We start from the raw sequence: 25,294 nt of genomic DNA on the forward strand, positions 1-25,294 counted from the left end.
GTGTGGAGGGAGAGCGGATGAGAGGAATGCTGGAGAAGATGGAGGCAGATGATTGGCTGTGGAGAAGATGGAGGCAGATGATTGGCTGTGGAGCCGCTGAAGGGAGAAGATCCCGGGAGTCCGTCGGCGGTTTGCGTTCAAAACGCTTCCAAGACGCCGCTTGTATTTGTTTAGATTTTGGAAGGGGGGAATATTTGCTCAAGACTGGATTTATTTATTAATTGATGTCTCTACTTTTTACTTAAAAAAGTTCATTGATTTTTGAGATTAATTAAATGTCTTACCTTATCGGTTTTTATTCTATTTATTTATGGATTTCTTTTAAATTCATTTCAATCCAGATAAATACAAAATGCATTTTTTTAACCTCTTCAGGTTTTCGTGTATCATAGCAACAGGGACCCAAAAAAAGATGATCGTGATAATAATATTAAAAATAGAAACTATCCCTCGGCCAAATCACTCAGATGGAGGAGCGAAGACAGAAGAAATGGTGAAAAGTGGAAGTTAGCCACTTAGTGGCACAGTTAGCCACTTAGCAGGACAGTTAGCTACTTAGCGGGACAGTTAGCCACGTATAGGACAGTTAGCCACATAGCAGGACAGTTAGCCACATAGCAGGACAGTTAGCCACTTAGCGGGACAGATAGCCATCTAGCAGGACAGTTAGCCACTTAGCGGGACAGTTAGCCACATAGCAGGACAGTTAGCCACCTAGCAGGACAGTTAGCCACCCAGCAGGACAGTTAGCCACGTAGCAGGACAGTTAGCCACATAGCAGGACAGTTAGCCACCTAGCAGGACAGATAGCCACCTAGCAGGACAGTTAGCCGCTTAGCAGGACCGTTAGCTGTCAAGCAGCACTAAAAGCACAGGTGCTCCTGAGACCTGGTATCTGCCTGATCATTTGATCTCCACTGATTTACTAAACGGATACATAGCGTTGGTTAGCAGCTAGCATCTAGCAAAGAGGATAGAATATGACAACAAGTACTTTGACGCTTCTGCGTTTCAATGCAGTCCAGTAGAAATCAGCGAGGGTGGATTCTCCTCCTCCTCCTTCCTAAACAGGAAACAGAGGCGCCAAAGACGGCGCTCCTGAAGGGCAAAGCGCCGCTCCGCCGTCGCCGCCGTCGCCGCCGTCGCCGCCGTCTGTCAATCACTGGCGCCGTTTTGGGCAAAACACCGTCTCAACAGCATCTCCACGCCCACGCTAAAGATGGGGAACCAGCGAGGCGTTCAGGGTCGCCTGAATTAAACCGGAGACCCCCCGCGGGGAATCCTGACGTCTGATCGTCGCCATTGGACGGGAGGTTGCCACGGTGATGGGAGGCTGCGTGGCAGCCGCCAATCATCCAGGTACTTTCTTTCTACGTGTCCATCCATTATTATTATCATCATCAATCAATTGATCAATTAGTCTTTGAATTAAATATGTTTTATTTAAAATACTCTTTCAGAAAGCCATAATTGGCAAGACTTTAGTTGAAAATGTAATCGATGCTCTTTAATCATAAGGAATTGGATAAATAAATAAAATAGATTCTTCTTTGCCTTCAGCCTGCTCACTTCAGAGCTACAGCCAATCACCTGCCTCCAGCTGACACTCAGCCAATCACGTGGCTGCTCTTCCACTTGTAATTAGAGCAAATGTCATGAAATAATAAATAATGTGTGTTTATTTCTCATTGAAATGTTCGACGGCCCAAAGCAACACACCTGGAAAGACTAGAATGACTGGAAAACCAATGAATCCATGCATTTATCAGGTCAAACTTCATTCATCATCAATATATCTGTATATTTTAATTATTTTACTGTAAATAGCCTTCCGCAATCCCAAAATTGACAAGATTTATTAAATAAGAAGTGATTAAATCAAAAAGATAAGTCAATCAATAAAATAGATAAATAAATGAGAACAAACTTGATCCTGCATTGATGAACTAGCATGATCTATTTTTTGGTTTTCAGGTACTGTAACCCTCCGCAGCGCCATAATTGGCAAGACTTGTTAAATAAAAACATAAACAAACTAGAACAAACTTAATTAATTCATTAATGAATTAATTAATTAGCAGAGGAAACCTTGGGAGACGGAGCCTCCTCACAAGGGTCGGTGGACATGAAGGCCGGGTGTGTGTGTGTGTGTGTGCGCGTGTGTGTGTGTGTGTGCATGTGTGTGTGGGTGTGTGTGTGTGTGCATGTGTGTGTGGGTGTGTGTGTGTGTGTGTGTGTGAACCTTCATGTTCCCTTTCTTCTTCCTTCCTGTCTGACAGATTAAAGGGCGGCTGATTAATAGGCGTCTCCTGATGACCGTCGGGGGCAAATTAGCTTGATCTGCTCCTCAGGGGCGCCATTAATGAACCCCCGGGGGGTTTGGGGGGGGGGGGGGGGGGGTCAGTCTCTGCTCCGCTGTGCTGATCTGTCCTCAGGATGAAGACTTTCTACCCTGAACCAGGTCTAAACCCAGGATTAAACCCAGGATTAAGCGCAGGTTTAGAACCTCAGGATTAAACGTGGGATTAGGACCTCAGAAGGCCCCCCCCCCTCGCCGTAAGATCACCTGACCGCTGTTTGTTTACCCACAGCTGACGGGCGCTTGTTGAAGACAGCGACACACTCCGCCATCCCCAATTAGCACAGCGACGCGTGTGTGTGTGTGTGTGTGTGTGTGTGTGTGTGCGGGCTGTTTGGGATTAGCAGGAGCTAAGTGCATGTAAAAGTACTTAATCACTGTGTCTGAAGAGCAAGAAGAAGGAATATTTATCAAGGAAATGATTTCTTTCATCTGATAGCGACAGCAGACACAACCAAAGTGATGCTGGAGGACGTGGGCTTGAAAAACAGAGCTACAAAATTAATTTTATTCATGATGCTAACCAGGTAGCATCGGGCGCGCCCAGTTGTGGGCGTGGCCTGTCGGCACGGCGACCTGTCATCGTGCGCCGATTGGCAACAGCCAATGAGAGAGAGAAGGCGGGACACAGGAAGTACACTCAGAGGACAGGAAGTAGCTGGGGTGAAGGGTCGGTGAGGAACGCTGGACTGCAGGGACGGAGCGAAGCGGCCATCTTTGTTTCCCCCCCGACACAAAGATTTCATCCCCTCATTCATTTCTCATCAAAACACAGAAAATCCAATTTGCTGCCGGAGAACTTGGAGGAGGTGTTTGATTTCCCCCCTTGTGTGTGTGTGTGTGTGTGTGTGTGTTAACCCCCCCCTTTGCTCATTCTTGGAGTACTCGAGTACTCAGTGTGTCTCTGGCAGCGCTGTGAGGGGGGGTGAAGGTATCAAAGGTCCAAATGAGAGCCATTCCAGTGCGGGTGGAGGACGACGGGAAGTTCAATCGCTGCCGCAGCCGCTAACACACACACACACACACACACACACACACACACACACACACACACACACACACACACACTCCGTGGGAGGATGGCGCTACCCGTCTGATCTTCCTCCACGCTCCTGCTGTGGAGGCGAGCGAAGAGCTCCTGCAGGTCCCTCGTCTTCCTCCTCGCTCTCAGACCAGGAGAAGCTGCCGGTTCGACGCCGCCGCCGCCGCCATCCATCCAATATGGAGGCTGGCGGTTTAATCCCTGGAGTGGACGGTTTTTCTTGCTACATGCAGCGTGAATGAGAGGGTGAGCGGTCTATCTATGCGGCGCTGTGATTGGTCAGGGGAGCCCCGCCCCTCAGCCAATCACAGCAGGCCTTCCCAACCCTGCCTGCAGGATAAGCCGAGTAGACAATGAATGAATGAATGAATGAATGAATGAATGAATGAATGAAAGTCCACAGCAAACTGTCATGGACACACACATCCTGCAGGAACCGTTCCTTCAAACCTTGGTTGTGATGGAACGTCTCTGGGTTCTCCAGGGTTCTCCCTTCCTCGCTAAAAACACCTAAATGCACAATCTTTGCTCGGCGGACTCAGATATGAATCCGTCCCCGACGCGAGCAGAGAATCCACAATGTCCTCCAACACCTTCTGACCAGACCATAATAACAATAGCCTGGGACTGATGACCAGCGCCGATCGATACTAGCATCGTCTTCGGGACGGAACACAGCGGCGCCGGAGCGCCTCGTAGAACGTGAGCGAGGGTCACCAAAGGCCGGCGTGATGCTAGCAGGATTAGCTTAGCACACTGCTTTGTTCATCTTTAGCAGGAATGGCGACGTGCTGGCACAGCGGGTGACACTTAGCTACTGTTAGCTTCCACGGCAAGCTGCTAGCGGCGCTGCCAGACTTCACGCGGCGGTGAAGCGGCAAAGCGCCGGGTCGGACCGCTTCCTCGGAGCAACAGATGCTTGCGGAGGCATTGGTGCGCACGGCGTGCGAGCGAGGCGGAGGAAGTGTGAAGAATTGCACTTCCTCTGGCATTTATCGCCGGCTGGAGCGGCTCAATCCTGGAGCCTGGTGACTCAAACAAACACTTTACGGACGCGCTGCGCTAAAAGGCCATTTATCATCATGGCTTCATGATGAGTGACGGAGCGGGGCGCCGCCGCCACATCCTGCTTCCTGTGCGCCGCACGGCGCCGGCCCGCAATTATGAGCCAATCAAGGAGCTCGTAATGGCGACATTAAAACAGAGAGAAGGGAAGTTCAAGCACGTTGGCGTTCTCCATCGCGCAGGTATTAAAGAACATTTGGGAGGTCCTGTTTGTGACCCCACACACAAACACACACACACACACACAAACACACACACACACACACTCCCTCCGCTGATGGAACGGCTTACGTGAAACCTGAGGCGGCGCCGCAGCTGCAGCTCCACTCATCACCTCCTGGACTTCACCCTGTCGTCCTGACCTTCTCGCCACACGCCGTTCTGCTGCGACCGTTAGCGCTGAGCTAACAGGCACCTCCATATGCACAGCTTTTATTTGTTCTTTCAGACAGCGATGAACAGAAGCCTGCAGCCGCCCGGAGCAGACCAGCAGACCAGCAGACCAGAAGACCAGAAGACCAGAAGACCAGAAGACCAGAAGACCAGAAGACCAGAAGACCTGAAGACCTGAAGACCAGGAGACCTGAAGACCAGGAGACCAGGAGACCAGGAGACCAGGAGACCAGAAGACCAGAAGACCTGAAGACCGGGAGACCAGAGAAACAGTGGACCTGAAGACCGGATGACAACGGGACCAGAGGATCATCAGACCAGTGGACCATTGGTGCAGGGGATAGATAGTCCATTGGGCCAGTGGACATATCCAGAAGATCAGTGGACCAGTGAAGAGATGGTCCAGCAGACCAGTGGACCAGCGGATCAATGTCCGCTGGCTGGCGTTTTGAAGGTGAAGGTGACCTCCAGGAGTCCCTCTGTACCTGCACCTCCTCGTCCTCCAGGCAGTTGACATTTATGTTGCCATAGCGACGCCCCCCCCCCCCCCCCACTGCCATTTCCAGCACAGCGAGGCGCGGCAGGTGGCGGCGGCGGCGGTGAAGTGACCGTTTCTCAGGAACCCACTGGCTCGCCACACGGCGTGGCCTTCAGCCGAGCAGGTCATGAGTGTGCGTGTGTGTGTGTGCGTCTGTGTGTGTGTGTGTGTGTGTGTGTGTGTGTGTGTGTGTGCGATGCCCTTCCCCGCCGGTGAGCAGCCCCTCCATCTTTGTTTGCCTCCACCCCCCCGAGCGCACCGACACGCTCTCTTAGCAAGAACATTAACAGTTAGACACACACACCACACACACACACACACACACACACACACACACACACACACACTGGCCACACACCCCCGTTGCTGGCCAAACCAATCGAGCGTCGGAGCCAGAGGCTGGTTACCCTGGTTACCCATCTGGTCAGCCATCATGGCGGTCCCCTGTCCCCCCGAAGGTGGCGAAGGTTATGTCACCGCCCTTCACGTGGTCTGACTCTGCAAACGCTACGGCAGCGGCGCCCGCCCACCCTCCACGCCACCGCCGTCACCACGTCTGTAACTTCCTGTGCCGAAGGAACGCGGCGGCGCCGCACCCTTGGCGCCACCGGCCACTGACAGGTCACTGACGGACCAATCGCGGCTCTCTGCGGCTGCTTGCGACCCGTTGCCGTGCAGACCTGCCTTCCTATCCTGCGTGGGAATCCCCCCCCCCCCGCTAAAAGCAGCCCCGCCGAGCGCATCTGGCGCCGCCGTTCCTCCTCCCGCCGCTCTTTTCCTCGGAGCGACCAATGAGAGGCTCCGAGGCTGCGGAGGTCAAACGCTTTGCTCAAGGGCACCGGGAAGCTCGCCGATGGCGGCTCGTGGGCTAACAGTTATAGCTTTGGGCTGGTATTGGACCACTGACCTTTCACCTTATTCTGCTGTCTGAAACAAACACACACACGCACACACACACACACACACACACACACACACACACACACACGCCTGAGCACCAAAACACACAGTGACCCTCAGCGGTTAGCAACAGCGAGCTGGATATTGGCGAAGTGTAACGGTCGGCCGATTCCAGTTTCAATCACTGCTTCATGTTGCTCGGATTAAATACCCCCCCAACACACACACACACACACACACACACACACAAACACACACACACACACACACTAATAACACTGCAGGCTGGTTTCCAGCAGCAAACAGCGGCTCACTAAGAACACCTGTTCCGTACAAACACTTTGGTTTTAAAAATGAATGGATGAATATGTGACAGGTGGATGAAATAAAGCTCCAACATCACGCCTGTCATCATGTATGCAGTTGTACATATTTACATGTCAGTGCATTTCTTTTTAATTGTTCTTATATATATATATATATATATATATATATGATGTATCTATCATAACTACTTTTTCTTATGTTCAGAGAATGTATTCATCACGAGAAAATTATAATTATAATTAACCCTCCTTGTTCTCGGCAGTTAGCAAAAAATATGATAAATATGTATGAAATGTATTTAACAATTATTACTACTTTTTCCATTTTTATCATTATATTATATATAGGCTAATTCATAACAAGAAAATGTTCTTAATTTATTATTTATTATTATTAAACAACGATGTTTATATTACAGTTATTATTAAGCTCATGTTACTATGTTATATTATGTTATTATTACAGGTAGACATGGTAGAAGTTCACGACCACCAAACCTTGAGGAAGTAGTAGTGATAGTAGTAGTTGTGGTGGTAGTTGTGGTAGTTTGGTACCTCCCCCTGCTTGTGACCTTCACTGGTGATGCGTTCGCTGCGTCTCTAGAAAGCGTGGCGTTGGAGAACGTTGCGGGTCGAGGTTCTCCAGAGCAGCGAGGAGGGAGGAGGACAGAAACCCGCTGCAATCATGAAAATCCCCGCGGGCAGCGAAGGCGTCGGACGGCCGAGGAGCCGGCGGTAATCAACTGGCATTTTGGCGGGCGGTCGAGGCTCCGCCCCCTCCCCCGGGCCGCGGAGAGCGATTCAATTCCCAGACCTTTTCTTTCATTGGGCGTGGAGAAAGAGCAGGGGCGTGAAGGACGAAGGAAGGCGGCAGCGTTCTGTGGCGGCGGCGGCGGCGGCGGCGGCGGCGGCGGCGCCCGCCACTCAAATGGCTTTCCTGATGGCGGCGAGCAGCGAGTTCAGGCCCTTCGACCCGCCGCTTTTCCATTTCTGCGTCTCTTCAGGTGGGTCGGGGTTCCACTCGGCCCGACCTCGGAGAGACGCTCCGGACGGCGCCCTGCTTACCGCCGTGTGAAATTACATCACGGCGCCCGCCGCCATGACAGCCGTTGGGAGCGCCGGAGGGAGGAAATGAAATAAATAATGGGAAAATGAAAAATAAAATACCGGCCTTGGAGTTTTAACGGGTAAAAGACTGGACCGCCGGGTGACGATGCCATCGGCGTTATTTCCAAGGACACTCTTATTTCCAGGCTCGACGGTTTCCTATTGGTCAGCGCAGGTCATGTGTTGAGCCCAGGGGGCGGCCATCTTGAATGGTTGCCACGGCGTTGCAAGGAGCTCCGACTCAAAGGGAGGGGAAGTGGGCGTGGCTTGTGGTGAAAGAGGGCGTGGCTTGTTCGCGGCGAGGGAACAGACGCGACCTCGTCGCTGTCAATCAAACTCCATCGGTCAGCATCTCCGTAACCAATCGTCAACAGCCAATGAGGAAAAGGAGGCGGGGCACAGGAAACAGTGTCAGAAGGTGACAGGAAGTAGCGGGAGTATCCGAACAAAGCCGGCGGAGGGAAAAGGCTGGACGAGCCAAAGTGGACTACAGTGATGGAGGACAGAGCAGATAGCTAAGCTAACAACAGCAACGGCCATGCATGTCGGCCATCTTTATTTACCCTCTATCGTTTGTGGGCGTGGTCAGTGGCGTTCAGCCGGTCGGTCAAGTAGTGCGCACTCGTTATCAACGAACCTTCTGTTCAACAGCGGTAACCACGGCGACGGTCCCCCAGCTTTTAACCCCTCCCACGACACATGCACCTGCTTAGCGGGGGGGCAGAACGCCGCTAGTTGTCGCAGTTCTCGCGGCGAACACTCGTGGGCGCGTCTTTTCATCGAGGCGAGCGAGTAACGCCTGTTAGCAGGAGCCGCGGCGCTCGCCACCTCCCTTTTTAGCTCACGACACACGTGCCGACAAAACGATGCATTGGAATCCCGCTCGTTTGTCGGAGACGGCGACGGCGGAACGAACTGAGCGATTTGACAGACGGCTAATGGCCGGTGTGTTACAAACGGCGGGGCGGGAATGGAAAGAGCCTCGGCCGTGCGTCGCAGCATAATCAGCGGGTGACACGCGGCGCCCGGCGCCACCTCCAAGGCTCGGGCTATTTCCCGCCGCAAATGGAAAGCTGATAGTAATCAAGAAATTACAATGCCGGAGATTCTCCGACACGCCGACGACTGCCCGGCGTGCACTTTGGCGACGCGCACTTTAAATCACCCAGGTGCGTCGGAAATATGCTGAATAATAATAAAAAAAAAATGGCGTGGGGCGAGGGGGGGGGCAGCTCCTCTGAATCGGAGCTGTTTGGCGACGGCGGCGATGATTTATGAGGCGAATTCAGATGGAAGCGTTTTCTCATTAAATGGGACAATACTGAGGCGCCCCGCCCCCCCGCGCCCCCCCGCGCCCCCCCCGCGCCCCCCCCGCGCCCCCCCCGCGCCCCCCCGGACCCCGGCCTCGGTGATTGATGCCGATGCTAATGCTCCGACCGCGCGTTACAACACCCCGTCTGAACTGCAGAGGATGATGTGAGCGTGCACGTGGACGCCGTGACGCAGCGGAAGCGCCGCCTCACTCGGCTGCTCTTTCAGCTTCACTTCATTCATTTACTTATTCCGTTTAATTGCATTTTAGGGATTTATTTTGTTGATTTTATTGTATGTTATTTCTTTTAAAGACGGCTTTTATTAAGTGTCTTAGCGCCGGATGGACCCGGACTGTTGTTTGTGTAATTTAATTTTTAATTCATTTATTTTATCTCATTTTATTTCTTTTAATCACTGCATTTGCTGTTGTGTTAAAATTTGAAGGTCGAGTTCAAATCAGTTCTTTTTTTCAGTACTCCTTATTATTTTGTATGATTTATTTTGAAATGTACTATTAATTCAATTTTATTTTGCTATCATTTTAATTTTATTTCATTTCTGACTATATTTAGTGGCTACTGCTGGATATATTTAGTGTCACAGAGTTTTACCTCATTCAATTTGCAGATAAACTAATTCATTCTATTACAAATTTACTTGATGGGTTGTTTTTTTTAAAAAAAATGCATTTTTTTTATGCATCAATGCATTTTTTTTTCATGTTTTAAATTTTTTTTCCCTTCAATCCCTTCAATAAAAGTTTCTTGTTTTCGTCCTCTGAGGATCCCGGCTCCACGCCGGCGTCCACGTAAACAAAACGCAATGTGATGCGACGTGACTTCCTCCCGGTCATGAAATCAGGCAAGTAAAAATAAATAATCCGAATCCAAGTGACCCGATCAAACATCTGCCTACGTGTTTGTGTTCGTATGAGTGTGTGTTTGTGTGTGTGTGTGTGTGTGTGCGCAAGTGCGAGCACCGGGCTGCACATCATCTGTTCAACAAATCAGATTTGCATGCAAGCCTTCACCAAAGGGAAGATTAGTTTCAATAAAAGCGTCCAGACAGCGACGTTACGCAACCCTGGCCAACAGCGAAGCAGACCAAAGTCTAGAAGAGGATCCTGAACCTGCACCTGGTGATGCTTTTATTCTAGATACTTAGCATTTGTGCTAATTAGGGAAGGAAGACGCACGGCGGTAAATGATGGCCGACGAGAGCGGATCGTCTTCGTCGCCCCGCGGCGTCCATTTGTTCTCCAATCCACTCCAAGCAACAGGAAGCGGGACGACGTCATGACGACGGTTCCTTGGACGCGGCTTCCAACCGATGTTGGAAAATGACGGCAACATTGGTCCCACTTTGGTCGTGAAGGGAACCTCCCGTCGTCATTTTTAAACTCCGGCCCAAAAAGCCTCGGCTCCGAACGCGACGCCGGCCGGGGTTGGATTTCCTTTCAGGGGACAGGAAGGGGAACGATGGCGCCGACCAATCGGATATCGCCGAAGCTCACAAAGGTGAGACGGCCCAAACGTTCGCCGAAGTTTGCCACCGTTGGCCGATGGGAGACTGATGAATTCAGTGGGAGGTGGAAACACGTGTCATCAGCATAAAAAATGAGAATACATTTATTATAAATGGCTTGTCGAATGCGAGCGCGCGGCTACATAAACCAAGTGATTTAAAAGCAAAAGGCCCCGGTGTTGAACCCTGAGGGACACCGCCATTAATTCTAATGGGACAGACAGATATATGTTCACACACACACACACACACACCATCCAATTAATAAGACTAAAAGCGTGCTGGCGCCGTCCCAGATAATCCCCGTCAGGATTTTGTCAAACAAATCGGAAGCCAAACTCAGAAACGCGCGGAACGTGCGGAACGTTCACCTGCGAGGATCATTTGTAGCGCTAATGTCCCGCGCCTCGTTTGGATATTATTTCATCCTCGCCCATTGAGGAGCGGATCCCTCGCCGTGCGTGGTGGCAGGCCATGATTTTGATGTCCTGCAAACGGCGGCGGTCTGATGAATCGGCGATGGGCCGTTTGATTCGTGTGGGACGTCAAATGTCCCGGGACGCTGTCTGAGGATAAAGAGCCGGTAATTACCGCGGGCGACCGGGGTTCAATAACATCTATTACATCGGCGAAATTGAGCGAACATTAAGCTCGGGGAGCGTTCGGAGGTCATTTGGGACACGACGGCAGGACGGAGGGACCGGACGCCGTCGGGATTTTCCGACTTCGTTCGCTGTTTAGGGAAAGACGCGGGACCTTCCTCACATCGTTATCGTGGTCCGAAAGACGCCCCGCTGTGTTTGGAGACCCGGCGCCAACATGGTTCCTGGACTGAAACTGCGAGGGTTGGCGGCTAAAGGTGAGCTAGCGGCGATGCAAACACCCGGCGCCCAAACCGAGAAGCCGTGACAGCGGTGACTTTCTCTGGAATGGCTGGGTTATCTCTGTGGAAACAAGCTAGCGGGCACTGACGCTAACGAGGGCAGCTTGCTTTAGCAAAACAAACCATTTGCTTGACGGGAAGGGAAGATCCTCCATCCCGCGGCGGATAAAAATAGCCGGGTTAGCATGGCGGAGCAGGACGGACGCTTTGAACGGCCGCAGGTAATTAGCGATGCATTAAAAGATGGATGGGAGTTCCAGGTCTCGCACGTTCTCCAAAGCACCTTCCCGTAAGCTAGCGTATGTTTGGACGGGTCGCAGCTGATGATCATTAGCGCAGCGGCAAAGAAAAAGGTAGCACTTGGCAGGGAGAGTCTCCGCCCTATTTATAGCAGAGCTGGTCCGGAGGCAGGAGGACTCCGGGGAGGGGGCGGAGCCTAAGAGGGGGAGTCATAGATCAGCCTGGGGGAAGTAATTAGGACGGATATTTAAACGGAACAACAGCCCGGCTGAAAAATTGAAGCCACCTAAAGTTTATTAATTAAGCTCTAATCCGGCGAGCATGTCTTCCTCGTTCGGCGTTGGCTGAATTATTCAGGGACACGGAGCCGTGCGGCGGCTTCGGCGGCGGCGGCGGCGGCAGCGGGGGTGCGATCCGCCCGTCACCGGAGCGCTCGTTAAGAGATGATTAAAGGGGCGCTCCGCCCAAACGCTCGGCTGCCGCCGCTGCCCATGCGGCGCCGTGTCGTCCGTGTCGGCCGCGCCACAGCGAACACGCAAGGTCACTTTAAATTCCATGGCCGGCCAGTGGAGATTCGTTAGGAGAGGGTGGAGGAGGTGGAGGAGGTGGAGGAGGAGGACGTGGAGGAGGTCGGCACATAGTTGCTCACAGCGGCGTGACGGCGGTGTGTTGACTCAACGGCTAAGCAAACATTAGCGCCGCAGCAGAATTAGGAAAACAAATAAGACCCGTCAATTACGCCCCCGTTTTGGACGCCATCTTCCCCCCGCCGTCGCCCCTCCCGCTCCCGCTCCTCCTCCGAGCCGAGCGGCGGTCTTGCAGAGGCGCGACTGGGATGATGGATTCGTGCGCGCTGACAATGGACGGCATGAAGAGGAGGAGGAGGAATAAAAAAGGCGCTCCTCGCCGCCGTGAAAGTCTCCTGGCAGAGGTTCAAGAATCCATTGTGACCGGGGGGGGGGGGCAGCGGCTGCCCTCGCGGCGAGGCGGCGAGCGGCGAGGCGGCGAGGCGGCGAGGTGGATGTGAAGCGCAGGAAGTTTCAAGCGCAATGAAATCACCTTGAATAATTTTAGGATTCGGGTTGTATTCCATCCCCGTCACGCCGCCGCCGCCATCACATCCACCACTGATCCGCGGAATCTGACCCCAAACCAACTTCCTGCAAGCAACGCTTCCCTCCCTTTATGCTACGCAAAGATGGCGGCGCCCACTAGAACCACCGCCGCCTTCTTTGCCGCCGTGGTCGTCAAAAGGTCAACTAATACCAGAATCGTATCCGATCACGGATGGACTCATTACATTGATCATTTTTGACCCATAATTATTCCATGCTGCTCGGCGTTTGCTCAAACTGAACGCCACGCGGCTAAGTGAGCTAACTTCCTGCCTTTCAAAGTAAAACAGGAAGTAGCTTTAAACCAGGTTCCATCTGGATTATAATCCTCCAGAGATGATTCTCATTTAGCCTGGCAATAAGTACAGAAACAATAATGATCAAATGGAAATAGGAATCAATATGGTAATAATTGAACAATATTAATAATTAAATTAAATTAAATTAAATTAAATTAAATTAAATTAAATTAAAATGCAAATATTGATAATAATCATAACAAAAAATATAATAATGATCACGATAATAATAATAACAGAAATAATAGTAATAATAATCAAGCAAACAACAACTTTAACGAATGGTTTCAATTCAGCAGAAATATCGTTAAAAAACATCCCGGATCTAAAGTGGGGCGAATCCCCCGTCTCCTTCCCTGAACACGACGTGACGTACAAGTGTGTGTGTGTGTGTGTGTGTGTGTCTGTTTGCGTGTGTGTGAGGAAACACTCCCTCCATCCAGCGCTGGAGGAGTCCGGCGGCGAGCAGAAAGCGAGGAAGGAGCTGGAAGGTGGCCATTTAAAACGGAAAACGTGAAAAAGGAAAAAGGGAACATTTGTCAAACGCTTCGACGGGAGGAGGAGGCAGGAAGAGGAGGTGATTGGAGTCTCTCTTCGGCCCCGGGTGGATTCCGAAGCCTCCCGATTTATCTAAATGAGGCCAGTGTGTCGCCAGGCGGGAAGGGGGGGGGGGGGGGGGGGGGGGGGGGGGGGGCGCCGAAGTTTGAGAAGAACTATTTTTCTTTCTCCGTGACCAAACTAAACCTCCCAGCATGCAACGGCTGCAAACAAACACACATGTGTGTGTGTGTGTGTGCGTGTGTGTGTGTGTGCTGTGTGTGTGTGTGTGTGTGTGTGTGTGTGTGTGTGTGTGTGTGTGTGTGTGTGTGGAAGTGGACGGAAGTGGTTGGGTGGACTGTCGAACCAGAACAGGAAGCATGAAGCTAAGCTAAGCTAAACTAAGATAGGACAAGTTGCGTCACTTCTGTCAACAAGTCAGACTGAGGCTGGTGGAAGGAGGAGCGGCAGGAAACAGGAAGCAGGAAACAGGAAACAGGAAACAGGAAACAGGAAGCAGGAAGTAGGAAGTAGATGACATCCTGACAGATGTATTTGATAATTAGCAGGGCGAGGCCGGCGTGGAGCCGCCCAGGAGATGGAAATCCAAATGTAAACACCACCGATGGCAGGAGGCGGGGCCACAGCGCCGGACCCGATTGGCCGAGAGGGATCGGGGGGGCGACGACTCAAAAACCAACATGGAGGATTTGAATGAGCTGGTTACCATGGAGACGCATTTCACCCTGACCCGTCACCTGTCAATCACCGGCTCCACCTGAGGAGACATCAAGCATTCACTGCTGACAGCTGAAGGTGTTTGATGAACTCATGCCTTGGAGAGTCCAAGCAGGAGAAGATGGAGAACATGGAGAAGCCAGGCAGGAGAAGGTGGAGAAGATGGATATGATGGAGAAGATGGAGAAGATGGAGAAGATGGAGAAGCCAGGCCTAGGAGCCAGGAGAAGGTGGAGTTTGACCTGAGGTAATGGTGCATCTTCAGGTATATAGTTTATTTCCAGCCTGAAGAACCTCCACCTCTATCTTCATGTTTGAGGTTGTTTTCCATGCAGAAGTTTCACCTTCACAAAGACGAGTCCCTTGATTGGTTGTCCGCGGCCCCGCCCCCCCATGGCGTCCCTGCTATTCAGTGTCCTTAGATGTTTTCTTGAGGGCTTCCATTACTCTGTTCTTCACGCTCCATAGGATTCGGCCATAACTCGTCCCTCCTCCGAGCCCCCGCCAGTATTTCAGCGTCCCGAACCTTGAGCGGGACTTCCTGTCTGAGCTCGCCGCCGCCGCCCGCCGCCGTCGTTCCTCGCGCGAGGCCGAGCCTGCAAATGTCAGAGACGGTTTGGTTGCGTCCGCGACCTCCGGCTGACCTTGTCATCCTGGTGCCTCTGCATCCGTCCGCTCACGTCGCTCTTTATCTGCTGGCGGCGGCGGCGGGCAGGAACCTCGCCGCCGCCGCCATGTTACATCTGTGACAGCGTCCTGTCACTCAGAACCCCCACAACCCCCCCACGCCACCTCAGCCTCTTCTTCGTTTGTAATACAGTGGCGAGTGGTCCTGCGTCTCTGTATGAGGCCCTGTGATTGGTCCAGAGGGAGCCCCACCTCTCGCCCAATCACAACGGAGATAAGCCCCGCCCCCTGCGACCCTGACTGCCGGATGAATGAATGAATGAATGAATGAACTGACGATCAAGAGTATTCCCTGGGTCGTGGATCCTCCTTCTGGCTCCACACTCTGAACACCAGGACCAGGTGGCTGCTCATTGGTGGGATCCAAGATGGCGGTGAGCGTGCAGCGGCGCGCTATCCGGGGAATCTGATTGGCCGAACCGGCGTTCAGGAAAGAAGCTAGACAAGCAAACACAGGAGCAGCGAGCGCTGCCCAACGCCTTGGGAGCCTTGTAGCCATGTAGCCATGTAGCCTTGTAGCCTCGTAGCCATGTAGCCATGTAACTATGTAGCCATGTAACTATGTAGCCATGTAGCCATGTAGCCTTGTAGCCTTGTAGCCTTGTAGCCTTGTAGCCTTGTAGCCATGTATCCATGTAGCCTTGTAGCCTTGTAGCCTTGTAGCCATGTATCCATGTAGCCTTGTAGCCTTGTAGCCATGTAGCTATGTAGCTATGTAGCCTTGTAGCAGGAGCTGTTATTTGATGCTTCACATCCTTCTCATGCCCCCCCTCACTCTGCCATGTTGACACTTCCTCTCCATTCCTGAGGACGCCGTGATATTTTCCACCGTCGATCGATCCGTTTGATCAGAGGTGGCAAGATGGGGGGGTAATTTGTCCCCCCTCAAAAGTGTATGGGGGGGGGGGGGGGGCACTGACAGGCCCGGCCGTGGCGTCCGGCCTTGATTTATTCCTCCTCGCCGTGAATCCATTAACCTTTTCCGTTACTTTATCTAATTGCTCCGATCCTCATATTTCACCGTGCCGCTGTCGACACTTAGCGTTCCTCCTAACAGGGGGTCGGCGGCGTGCGGGGGGGCGTGCGGGGGGGCGGGGGGGGGGGTTCATCCTGACGGCAGCGTTTTAGGACGGGGATCATTATTTCATTTGATGAGGAGGGAATACGAGCAAATATTTGCCTGTGGAGCCACACAGGTTTGTTTTCTGTTTCCAGGCTGAATAATTACCCCTCAGCCGGGGGGGGGGGGGGGGGGGGGGGGGGGGGCAATTAGACGTCCAGAGCCTCTTTCTTCAATCACATTATTTATATTTTTATCTTAAAAGATGGCATTCTGTTTTTCAGCCTTAAAAAGAAACATTATCCAATGAAACCTCTCCTGTCGTTGAACTCATTATCGGAAAAGTACGAGAGGAAGGCGGGGGGGGGGGGGGGGTGATGAATTTGGAAGAGGAATAAAAAGCGGGCTTATTCGCTTGGGAAAGATTTACGACCTTCTGAGGATCTGAGGAACTCTTTAGTGCCCCCCCCTCCACACACACACACACACACACACACACACCACTCACACACACACCTTCCCAACACAGCGAGTCGTCGCAATCAACACCCGCCGCCATGGCAACGCGCACCAGGAGCAGCGGCCCTGAACGCCTCTCGGCCCGTCCAGGCTCCTCCTCCGGGCCTGCCGGGAAACTCCAGGCGTGGAGTCTCCATGTTCTCCGTGTCTGCGGGGGTTCAGCAGGGTTCTCAGGGTTCCTGCCCAGGTCCAAACACATGGAGGAGCTTCTTTGGAGACCCTGCGGGGTCCAGGAGGGGGGTGAACCTCCCTGTGATTGACAGGTCCAAGATGAACCCCACCTCTTGACCAATCACAGCTGGGCTGAATGGATGAGTGGATGAATGGATGAATGGATGAATGGATGAATGGATGACCGATGGCGATGGCGAGCGTCTCCCGGCGGTCTGGTTAGCGCTGGAGACATTCCAGACATTCACCCTGTCATCGACGGCCAACGCGTGAAACCCTTCAGGCCGTCATCTCAATCGAAAGGAAAGAAAGGAAATGGAAGACGTGAGCACGACGTGCTTCCTCTTCTGCGGCGGCGTTGATCCGTGCTGCGTTCAGGGGCGCGTGTTAACCTGGAAACTCTGTGATGTCGTCCGTGTGAGCATGGCTCCGCCCCCCTGACCGCCGCGCCGCCCCGGTCGCTCCCATTATGAAGACGGCTCATAAATTTGCCTTATCAATTGTTTTTGTTGCTCCGGTGTGCTATGGAATTATGTTGTCATGGCAACGCCCACTTCCCGTGTGCACGTGCGTGTGCGTGTGTAATATTTTTAGTTCAGTGATTCAAACGCTACATCTTCCCTGCATGTTCACAAGAAACAAGCTGTTTGCTAATAGCAGGCTAATTCTGTGACTGTGTAATAGCACAACGTGCGGAGGAAAAACTATTATCACCGCGTGATTACATTATGATTATTATAATTAGTATTAAATCATGTATTTGTAAGGTAATGCTAAATATTTTGCACAACATTAATATTCCTGGACATTTCAATTCCCGATTCCCGCGGCAGGAACGGGCGGCGAAGCGCGACCGGCTCGTTTGCGATGTTCCCGACGCGCGCGGCGTGTTGGTTTTTAGGATTCTTCCAAATTGACATATGCCGTTTGTTTTTCCACTTGGTGGGACACACACACACACACATACACACACACACACACACACACACACACGCCGGCTGTCGGGGGGCAGGGATGTCCCGCAGCTACCCGGCTGTGTTGGGTGGGAGTGAAACCGCTGCACGGCAGGACTCGTGTAACCAGAGCGCCGGCGTTCCAAGGATGGTGAAATAAATACTGCCACCTCTCATATGACCGAATAACAGGCGCTGTGTAGCAACTGTGTAATAACTACGTGACAACATGTAATAGGTGCTTCGCCGCTGCCGAGGCCGTCGATGAGACGCCGCTGGGATGGAGCCCGGCGATCAGAGGCCCCGCTGGAAAAAGGAATTTAGAAAATAGCAAAAGTTGGATAAGAGCGAAAAGGGTCAGTGGAAGGTGATGGAAGTGTGTGTGTGGGGATGATGGAGGTGTGTGTGTGTGGGTGATGGAGGTGTGTGTGGGGGGAGTGATGGAGGTGTGTGAGGGGGGAGTGATGGAGGTGTGTGTGTGGGTGATGGAGGTGTGTGTGGGGGGAGTGATGGAGGTGTGATCCAGCCGGGAACAGAACCTTTTAAGAGAACTTCCTCTTATTCTTTATTATATTTCGCCCGCGGACTGAAAAAGCTCAACCTTAAAAGAAAAAAGCCTTTTCATTAACTTTGCCTGCTCGTTTCTCCACAGTTCTTCCCCTTGTGTGTGTGTGTGTGTGTGTGTGTGTGTGTGTGTGTGTGTGTGTGTGTGTGTGTGTGTGCATGCGTGCATGTGTGTGTGTCTTATACACCTTGACCAGAGGTGAGCAGCTTAGCTAAGCACCAATGAGCTTTCCAAAGAATCTCTGTATATAACGTACACACACACACACACACACACACACACACACACATATATATATGTATGTATGTATGTATATCAACATGTGTGTGTGTGTGTGTGTGTGTGTGTGTGTGTGTGTGTGTGTTGCCCTCTTCCCTCCCTCATTCATTGGCCCGCCCTTCTGTTGCACAGGCCTTGTGAGGAGGCTCGTGGCCAATCACGGCTGAGGCTGGGGCCGGGAGGCGGGGCTTAATCAGCTGTCAATCACAGGGGTCACAGGTCACCCTGTTGCAGCATTGAAGGTTGCGTGGAGAGAACCCTGAGCCCAGGCAGGAGAACCTCTGGAGAACCCAGGCAGGCTCTGGGAGAACATGGAGGCTTCAAACTGAAGGAACACAGAAAAACAAACCGCTGAAGCTTTTGGAGACGCTTCTGAGGACGAAGAACCCGAATGGAACCGAGGCACGGAGAACCAGAGGAATTCAACTATTGATGTCTTTGAGCCGTGGGAGGAAGACGGAGAACCCGGAGGGATCCAAAGTAGGAGAACATGGAGATCCTTGAGGAAACCCTTGAGGGTTCCTCGAGCAGGTACCAGGAGAACACGGACACAAAGAGAGGGAGGCCGGCCAGTTCAACGGCTGAGGAACTGAAGGCGGGGAACCTGAAGGAACCCGGGCAGGAGGACATGGAGACGCAGAAGAGAACCAAGTCAATGTAACTAGAGATGTTTTGGAGTTCTAGAAGGAACATGGAGAAGCTGGGAGGAGAACATGGCACCCAGACCACCTCTGGAGGAGAACCCAGGACCTTCTGCCTGGCTCCGTTTAGGACCACAAGATCAACCGGACCACATTCTGGTCCACGGGCACGTGCACACTGGCCGGGATCCTTGTGCACGTGAAGCCATTGGGATAATTGTTGTTTTTTTTACAGCAGAGTTTAACACACACACACACACACACACACACACACACACACACTCTCTCTTTAATCGGAGCATGTCGGTCCAATCAGGAAACAATAATCCAGCAGTTAAAGGCCATCTGTGTCTCAGCAGGTCCTCCAGTGTTCCTCCACATCTTCTCTGCAAACACTTCCACGCTCCAGTGATGAAGCTCCCGGCAGGGGGGTGGCCGGGTGATTACCCACCCCAACACACACACACACACACACACACACACACACGCACTTGCCCGAGCCCCAGGCTGAGGAGCGAGGCCGACGGGGTCACAGAAGATCTGAAGATTGTGTTGCTGTATCAGATGAAGGTCTGCAGGTGAATCTCCACGCAGAAGAAGGTCCTCCTTCCTCCACGAGGCTCTGGTCTGGATGACCCGGCAGATGTGGAGGTGATGGAGCTCCGCCGCCCTTCATTCAGTGAAACGAGCAGATGTGAAGTTGTGACCTCCATCTGTGCATCACCCGCTTCCGTCCACGCGGCGGTGGACTTTATGATTCCAGAGCAGCTCCGTCACGAACGGATGTAGAAGAAACGGGTTGCCATAGCAACACGCTGTTGAATCCCGTGGAAGAGGCCGTTTGCGTCCGCGGGTCAGTGGTGGTGTTTGGAGCAGCCGAGGCCCCGGAGGAGCCGCGGGAGTCCAGCGCAGGTTCCGGAAACACATTTTCCACGCAAATCCAGTTCTAAACAACGGCGGCGGAGCATCTGCCGACCCGCCTGCCGCCGCCGCCGCCTCTTCTGCCCGGGCGGCCGATCTGCACGGCTGGAGGGGTGACTCTCGTACACGGTTATTTTCATTACGCTTGAAGTGCATCTCGGACGGGAGAGTCTGAAATGATTGTGTTTACAGGTGGACGGGGCGGCGTGCAGATCCAGGTCTGCCCCGCCCACTCCAGCCCGGCTCCAAGGTCCGGCCATCGGCGTGTTGGCAGTCGTCCCGAGTTCTCCGCATCATCGGCAAACACGGCGAGGACGCCGGTCCGTTGTGTCGCGGACACAGATGTAGTCGGCGGCGTCGAAGCTGTGATTTCCAATTTTTCTGACGACCAAAAATGCCACCGAACACTGGAGAGTCGTGCTCATTCCGAATCAACATTTCCGAACTCTTTTGCGTCTCCGGCCGGACGGGCGGGCGGGTCCTCCGGAGGATTTGCCTCCGAGAACCTCGGAGCGGCGTTTCTGTCTAATTGGTAGGAGAAAACGGCGGCGGGAGACGCACGGCGGTGGAGAGAAAGGCTTAAGAGACTTAGAAATGAAACGGGTCAATCGGACCGCGTCCGTGGTTTAACCGAAGCGCAGCTCCTCGCCTCTCCGGCTGCAAGGACGCCGTTGCGTTGCGTTGCGTTGCGTTGCGTTGCGTTGCGTTGCGTTGCGTTGCGTTGCGTTGCGGCGGTGGAGCCGCTCGCCGGCCCACGCTGGGTTTGGCCACGAACCGTGGCCCGCTGGAGTTCAGAGCCAAGAAACGGCGGCAGCCGGCGCCGCCCGCCGGGCATCTGGGCTCACCAGCTGACAACGCTTGTTAGCATTACAGGCTAACAAAGCTGAGCTAGTTGATGGAGTGCAAGAATGGAAGTTGGCGGTGATGAAGACGAGGATGAGGAAGTCGACGGAGATGAAGAACACTTCTGGCACCAATGACGTGCTTTTAGTCTTATTTCTTAACGTAGCTATCACTTACTAGCCACGCTGATTTCACTCCTGTTTTCACACATTTGCCATGAGACCCTCCTCAGGCTAGCTTAGCTTAGCACGAGAGACTGCAGCCGGAGGCTCCGTGTGGTTGTGACATACGCCAAAAACCTCCAAACACCCAAGTTTGCTCAGAAATGACGGCTGCTCGTCACATGCAAGCTTAACTATGTATTGTGCCGAAATCACCGTGGAAACGCCACAAACCCGTTGATCGCAGCGTCCAGTGAGGTTGAAGGGTAGACGCTGCTTTAGCGAGCCGGCGGACACTTCCTGCCGCAGGAAGCCAACCAAGGAGAGGCGGCGCTGCCGTGAAAAGTCATCGCTACGGCAACGCTGACGCCAGCTTTAGCTTCTCCGGCTTAAAAGACAGGAAACAATTCGCCGACACCCTGCGAGGAAGTTTTCAGGACGTGAATCAGATCAAGTTCCTAGATCCGGGAGTCGCGGCCGCGCCGAAGGAAAGGTGGCACTGATTCATTTTGTGAGGAAATGAAGATTTGGAGGCGACCGGAAGGGAAACGTTTGTTGTGAGGCGGCCGGACCGCCGCCTTCCACATCTCATCGGACTAACAGTTCCGCTCCGAGGACTCGTATGGATTTTATATTTAAGTGTGAGGTATCGTGTTAGCCTAGCGCCGCGGACTGATAACTCCCACGGCCGCGATCCTGGAAGCACCACTTGTCTTCCGGAGGAGCCGCCGGCCGTAAAACACCGAGACTCATAAGACCCGGCTCCCTTCAGAGAGACGTAAATCCCGTCGCCGACTTCCTCTATTTTACCGCTCAGAATTATCAGAGGGCGCCGTCCTTTCAGAAGAAACTGCTTAATGCTTTATTAAATTTACCACTAAGTATTTCGCTCTTACAGGCTTTTTTCCCCGCCGGCGTGTTTAATGGTTATCGCCTCCGATGTGTCGAGATAGAAGCCCGAAAACACATGCGGGAGAAGGAAAGAAAAAAATAAAGATGGCCGTCGGAATCCGCGGCAGTCGTTTGACTTCCCCTCGAGGTCTCCGCTGAGCAGAAGAAGGCTCGGACCTTCTCACGGAAGGAGTTACTTCGGCTCTTCGGCGCGTCCGAAGGCGTCCTCCACCCGCGCCGAGTTCGCCGGCTCGTGCTTCGGACGCGTGAGGAGCGCGCACGAGGTCCTCGCGGCGATAAAAGGACGAGCCAATGAATGAAATGATCATCTACTTCCCAGGACTCTTGATTCTCCCTCACCAGGTGACAAACATCTCGCCCCCCCAACTCCGCTACACAAAGCTAATAAAACTAATCACCCGTCGGCGTCGGCCACTTGCGGATCACCGACCGACTCCCCGCCGCCCACCAGACGCTAGCTAGCGCCGCAAGCTAGTGTCGGCTAGCTCATCGTTCCTGACGCGCAGGCCCATGCTGTTCGTTAACATGCTAATTAGCGGCACGCTGCGCGTCATTAGCTCTTCTTATGTAATACGGCAGATGTGATCGCTTTCCCATCGGAGCAGCTCGGACTCCTTCTTCTTCCCTTCAGAGCCTTCGATTAATGAGAGGCTTTGTCCTCGGACGCGTTTCAGCCGCCACGTCGCGAGTCGGAAAGACAAAGGCGAGTCACCGGCGCCGCTCGGAGCGGCGTCCACAAAGAGATCCCACCCGCCACTATTCTATGCCTTTTAATTAAAATTAAAAACACACCGATCCGCCCGGCGCCGCCGTCCCTCCAAACAAGATTCTCCCGGAGCTCATCCGCCTCCAACCGCTGCATATTTAATGAACTTTTTCTCTCCCTTTTTTTTTACGGTTACTGTCTCACAGTTTTGCGCCGTAAAACATATTTATGTTTGGTTTTAACGGCCGAGTGTGTGTTCGACGGCGGGAGGGTTCGAGGCGAGCCGGAGACGGGACGACGCCTCCCGTGGCTCAGAAAAGGCTCCGGCCCGGAAAAAGGCTCGATGTTTTCCAGGAAGAAGTCAATAGAAAAGAGGAGAAAAAGGAAGTAGCGTCCAAGACGAGCGGGAGCAGCTTGAATATCACAACAAAGATGGCGGGCAGCGAAGGAGGGAGAAGGCGGGGCTAAAGCGGACTACAGTAATGGAGGACAGAGGAGCAACGGCCACGTTCGTTTCCCCTCCGAACTCTCGAGCCGCCGGGCCAGTCGTGTGGCAGAAGGTCCGATTTCAAGTCCATCGGTCCTCATGAAGGAACCTGCTGGAACCTGGGGTTCTGTTCTAATCTGTAACCACGGTGACGGCCGTGTGACCTCGGCTCTTGGAAACATCTCCACCTGCTAAAGCAGCTCGCCAGCTGCCGCGTCGCCCCTGAGAGGCGGAGGAAGCTAACGTTAGCCGAACCGCTAAACGCTAGCGTTAGCCAGAGCGCCTCGTTCAGACGGGACGGCGCCGCCTTCTGGCGGGGTTTGAAACAATTAGCGGATTTGTTAGGCCCCCCTATGTGTGTGTGTGTGTGTGTGTGTGTTGGCGCCTGCATTGACTACCAATCTGTCTGGAGTGTATCCTGCCTCTCGCCCAGCTGGGCCTGGATCCAGCTCCCCGTGACCTTGCACCGGGTAAACAGCGCAGATAATGGATGGGTGCATTCATGACCTTTCTATTTTTTTGGGGTTGTTTTTCAGCGGTGGCGAGGGGGCGGGGCCTCGCCTCGCCGTGCCGCGCGGCGCACTCATTCACTCTAATCACCACTTTTGGACGCGTTTCATTTGACCTGCCATTATTCGCGGTTGAATTTTTAACGCGTGCAAATACATTCACGCCGAAACAAAGGGACGTCCACGCCGTCCCCGGAACAGAAGAACCCACGTGCACACGTGCACGGCGTTTAAGTTGGAATTACAAGGGCCATGTGAATAATGCAAGACGGCTCTATAGCCTCACCCTTCTTTCTTAACAAGTACATTATTCAGTGATATATATATATATATATATATATATATATGTATGAATAAAAGGACACCCCGACCTTCTCTCTATGTAAATTAGGAAAGGCAATATTCAGGGAAATTGAGGAAGGTGACGTTCATCCAGTGCAGATGGAGACCAGAGCCTCGGCCGGGGGGGCTTATAATGTAGATAGGACCGTTGCCTTGTTTTAGTTTTATCGTTTTTATTTTTTACTTCATCTCAGCTCGTCTGCATCTTCGGTGGCACAACAAACCCCCGTCCTGCCAAGGATGCGGTCGGTCGTTACATTTGGTCGTCAGGCATCAAGGGAAGCCCTCGAGGCTGGAGGTCCAGACGCAGATGAAGCCGGCGTCCGGAAGCGCGGGAGCGAAGGTCCTCACGTGTCCCGATCCGGCGACCAGCCCGGTGAGACAAAGCGGCGAGGACGGCTCCCGAGCGGACACCGCTAAGGGTTAGCACCGTTTCAAACGCCCCGGAGGCTCGCCGCCGTCATACTTCCCGAACGGCGAGTCGCCGCCCTCGGTCGCCAAGCAATACATCCACTCGGGGGCGGCGCGGAGCTCAGAGTTCACGTCCAAATTCCCTTTCAGACGCTAACAAACACGGCGGTGGCGGAGGAGCTCGTTCACGAATCTTCTAAGAAAGAGGCGTCGCGGCGGACGGCAGAGCTCTTCTTGGCACCTGAGCGTACCGCCGTCCCGGGTCCCCCCGGACTCCGGGTATTACGTCCCGTTCGGCTGCGTTTCCGCAAGATCCCTGAGAACCCGCGGGAACTCGGGAAATGAGAGCGGAGGCCGACAGATGAGCCCATTCAATGACGTCCCCGGCTTTGAGACGTATGACGAGCGCGTCCCTTCGACGAGCCGCGCGCTTTCATAGAACGGGACCGGCGTCATCGGATGCGGGTGCACTGGGGCGCCAGGTTTTGGCTGTACGTAGGTAGCTGGCGCTGCTCCGGGGGCGGGGGTTCCTCTCCCGCCTCCGTTGCCTTCGCATCTATGAATATATATTGGCGTAGAAACACCCCGGCGTAATCCCGCGCGGCACCTCGGGGATTAGATGTGCTGATTTGTTCGTGTTTTAATGTTTTCGCAGGACGTGCACAGTCTGTTCTATTCATTTGATTTTTAGAATGACTCCTTGTGCGTTGGAGGAGCCGCTCGCCGCGTCACGGCGCCCACCATGTT

The sequence above is a fragment of the Fistularia commersonii genome, chromosome 1 (assembly GCF_037954325.1).
Source record: "Fistularia commersonii isolate RoL2024-O1a breed Wild chromosome 1, RoL_Fcom_v1.0, whole genome shotgun sequence".
Lineage (NCBI taxonomy): Eukaryota > Metazoa > Chordata > Actinopteri > Syngnathiformes > Fistulariidae > Fistularia > Fistularia commersonii.